The 4,610-nt window shown below is 37.3% G+C and overlaps 1 pseudogene; it reads right to left on the reverse strand.

Moving 5' to 3' along the window:
* Positions 1 to 741: 741 nt before the first annotated feature.
* Positions 742 to 4,019, reverse strand: LOC611502 (annotated as a pseudogene).
* Positions 4,020 to 4,610: the final 591 nt, after the last annotated feature.

A 4,610-nucleotide genomic window follows, 5' to 3' on the forward strand; every position in this document is an offset into this window, starting at 1 on the left:
GAACAAAATTACAATAGAGAATGTCAATTCCAAATAAGGTCCTACAGGTTCTGCTGAATCTCCCATTGAGTGGCAGGGTTTAAGTCATCATTAGGAGAGAGTTTTATTTTAAAAGTGTCATCTTAAACTGCAAGGATGTCCATTAAACATGCCAAAGGAGAAGCCATGGTGTCAAAATGCCCACTTAATCCACCCAAAGGACTCAAACCCACCCTTTGCTGACCTTCTAAATCCCATTTTTCTGAGTTTTTTTCTTCTTTTTTTTAAACAAGAGAAAGTAGACAAGTACATATTGGTAAATGCTGAGTATCCATATTCACATAAAGACACAGTGTAATCTCTGAGCCCAACATAGATAGAAAGGAGGATAAAAGCTAGAATTCTATGCACTACTACAGTGGGGCCTAGTACCCTCCAGCTTCCAGCGGAGCTAAGGGTGCAGAAAGGTTTCCTTTTTTCCCACAGAGCCCAGTGGTGTTGATGTCATAAAGTTTTTGTTGAGACAGGAAGGATAAAAATGAATTTGGAACAGAAAAGGGTAGGGATTCTTTTCCTGCTGTATTCTGCTCAAGATATTTCCCCCTGAATTAAGATGAGAATCATGGTATAAAGGGAGAGAAAAGAGCCTTCAAAAAACAGGGTGAATGAGTACAAGAGGAGGATGGAAAAAAAAGAGATGCAACTTGAGCCAGGGACTGGAGAAAATTTTAAAAAAGAAGGTTTGAATCCATCAGTGTTCCATTAGTCTTCTTCTTCATCCTCCTCCCCTTCCTCCCCCTCAACATCATCTTCATCTTCTTCACCTTCATCCTCATCTCCTTCTTCATCAGTATCTTCCAATCCTTCTTCATCATCATCTTTTATCATCTTCTCCTTCTCCTTCTTCATCATATGGGGAATTTGCATATGGGCAACCAAGTAGTACTGCAATGGATTTGGCCAAATATCATCGTTGACGACCTCTCCTAACTCATCTGCACTTGCATCAGAATAGTCAGTAAACCAAGTGCAGAAGCTCTCTGGTTCCCTGCACTGTCTCTTCCAGCTGGCTTTATTCTGCATTTAACTTGAATGTTTCCTCAAATTCTTTCCCCCTTAATATTTCTTGCAGAGCTGGTTTAATGTTCACAAATCCTTTAGTTTACTTTGGAAGCTCTTTATCTCATCTTCTATTCTGAATGAGAGCCTTGCTGGATAAAGTATTCTTGGCTACATGTTGTTCTCATTTAGGACCCTGAATATAATCTGCCAGCCCTTTCTGGCCTGCCAGTCTGTATGCAGAGGTCTGCTGTTAATCTAATATTCTCCCCGTATAAGTTAAGGATCTCTTGTCTCTCGCTGCTTTAAGGATTTTCTCTTTATCTTTGGAATTTGCAAGTTTCATTATTAAATATCGAGTGCTGGATGATTTTTAATGATTTGGGGGGAGGAGAACCTCTATATCTCCTGAATCTGAATGCCTATTTCCCTCCCCAGATTAGGGAAGTTCTCAGCTATGATTTGTTCAAATAGGCTTTCTGTCCCTCTGTCCCTCTGTGTTTTCTGTAACCCCAGTTATACTTAGACTCTTCCTTCTGAGGCTATCATTTATTTCCCTTAACCTTTCCTTATGATCTCTTAATTGTCTCTCTCTTTTTTCCTCAGCTTCCTTCCTTGCCATCAACTTGTCTTCTAGGCCGCTCACTCTTTCTTCCACCTCATTAACCCTAGTCACTAGGACCTCCAGTTTGGATTGCATCTCATTTAATATATTTTTAATTTTGACCTGATTAGATCTAAATTCTGCAGTAATAAAGTCTTTAGAGTCTTTTGTGATTTTTTTCCAGAGCCACCAGTAGCTTTATAATTGTGCTTCTGAATTGGCTTTCTGACATTGAATTGTAATACATATTCTGTAACTCTGTGGCAGAGAGTACTGATCCCGTCTTTTGTGGTGAATTCTTCCTTCTAGTAATTTTTCTCAGTGCAGAGTGGCTGTATGAGTGGGCTGACTCAAGAATATCAACCATGACCTAAGTAAATTTCACCCCAGATGATTCTGACGAGGTCAGAGATCAGAAAATGAAAATAAGATCAGAACAATAAAATAAAAGGACCACTAAAGTGAAAAATGAATTTTAAAATGAAGTAGTAAAAATAAAAGGCCAAGAATCCCAAAGAAGAAATAAAAAAAGAAAAAAAAAGAAGAGAAAAAAACAAAGTAAAGAGGAAAAAATAGAAAATAAAATAAAATAAAAGAAAGAAAGGGAGGGGACTGGGAGATGGTGGTGGTGAAGAAGTTGTAGTGGAGGGAGAATGTAGTCTACCTGAGACATGAGCAGATTTCACCAAAGAAGACATACACATGGCCAACATGCACATGAGAAAATGCTCCGCATCACTTGCTAATAGGGAAATACAAATCAAAACCACAATGAGATACCACCTCACACCAGTGAGAATGGTGAATTAACAAGACAGGAAACAACAAATGTTGGAGAGGATGTGGAGAAAGGGGAACCCTCTTGCACTGTTGATAGGAATGTGAACTGGTGCAGCCACTCTGGAAAACTGTGTGGAGGTTCTTCAAGGAGTTGAAAATATAGCTACCCTATGACCCAGAAATTGCACTACTGGGGATTTACCCCAAAGATATAGATGCAGTGAAAGACCGAGACACCTGCACCCCGATGTTTATAGCAGCAATGTCCACAATAGCTAAACTGTGGAAGGAGCCTTGGTGTCCATTGAAAGATGAATGGATAAAGAAAATGTGGTCTATGTATACAATGGAATATTACTCAGCCATTAGAAACGATGAATACCCACCATTTGTTTTGACGCAGATGGAACTGGAGGGTATTATGCTGAGTAAAGTAAGTCAGTTGGAGGACAGTCATTATATGGTTTCACTTATACAAGGAATTTAAAAAATAGTGAAAAGGATTATAGGAGAAAGGAGAGAAAATGATTGGAAAAAGTTAGGGTGACAAAGCATGAGACTCTTAACTCTGGGAAATGAACAAGAGGAAGTGGAAGGGAGGTGGCTGGGGGGATGGAGAGACTGGGTGATGGGCACTGAGGGAGGCATTTGATGGGATGAGCACTGGGTGTTATACTATATGTTGGCAAATCGAACTTCAATTTAAAAAATGTATATATAGGGCAGCCCCAGTGGCCCAGCGGTTTGGCGCCACCTTCAGCCTGGGGTGTGATCCTGGAGACCCAGGATTGAGTCCCACGTCAGACTCCCTGCACAGAGCCTGCTTCTCCCTCTGCCTATGTCTCTGCCTCTTTCTCTCTCTGTGTCTGTCATGAATAAATAAATAAAATCTTTAAAATATATATACATAAAAATATATGCATTAAAATATATATTTTATATTTATATATAAAATCTATATGTATATTTATATATACATGTGTATATATACATGTATATGTATATATACATTAAAACATGTATATATGTGTATATATATACATGTATGTATATGTACATGTATATATACACACACAAAAAAATCCTTTACAGATTGCCATTTGATTTCAGTGGACTTTGAAGATGGATCATCATTCTCTTTCAGATGAAATTTTTGGAGAGAACTTTATTTTCGAAGGAAGAGTTTTCATCAAAATAAAAATCTATCCTGTAAGCTAATTTAATATCTTCAAATTCTGTCACTCAACTCTTGTCAGTTAATGCAGGGCCTCTTCATCCTCTTCCCAAGCAGTGCTGACACTTGTGGATGGTTGACAAATGTTGTTACCCAAAAATTGGGGATTTTGGCGATCAATTCTGATCTCTTCTGAAAAAAAAATGGTTGGCGGAGTTTGTTATATTTCTGTTCTACTTTCAAAATCTCCTCACTGGCTTTTTCATTAAGTCTGTCTATTTCATTTTGTACTTCATCAATATGTTCAATTGCTTCTTTCTGTTCTTTTTCTCCTTTTGACAAATGCTGAAAGATCAATGTCTCCTCTGGCTTGGGGGCAGGAGGTAGCCTTGGTTTCTTTGTTTGAGGCGTGAGTGAGGACATGCTGTGAGGAAACTCCACAAAACCAGGAGAGCGAAAAGTAGATTTTAGTGTAAATTTCATCTGCTGATGACATAAAGATCAATTCAAAATTATAAAAGAGTAAAAGGGTCAACTCATAAGTGTATAGTAATTCTTGACTTTTATATACCTAATCACAGATTTGTGGACACATGAGGGAAACAAAACAAAAACAAAAACAAACCTTACACCTTAGAAGAGAAACAGAAAAAAAAAAAAAAGCCAATTATGTCAGAAAATTTCAACTTTTATTTCAATATTATATAGACAAATGGTCACCAAATTAGTAAGATATAGAAGACTTGAACAAAATTATCAACTAACTAGAAATGACTTATATTATAAAACACTTCCAACAACAACCAATTACACACATATTAGTTCATGACTTTCTTTGAGAAGGTCAAAATTGATAATGTTCTAGTCATACTTCCATGTATCAAGATTGAGAGAAGTAGCATATTTCTTGGCAGACAGCTTTTGAAGCTCAGTCAAGAAACTGTAAAGTAAAGGTATTTGCAAATCATGTATCTGATAGTGGACATCTAATCAGATTATTAAAAAATAAATAAA

Source organism: Canis lupus, chromosome 3, assembly GCF_011100685.1.
Source record: "Canis lupus familiaris isolate Mischka breed German Shepherd chromosome 3, alternate assembly UU_Cfam_GSD_1.0, whole genome shotgun sequence".
Lineage (NCBI taxonomy): Eukaryota > Metazoa > Chordata > Mammalia > Carnivora > Canidae > Canis > Canis lupus.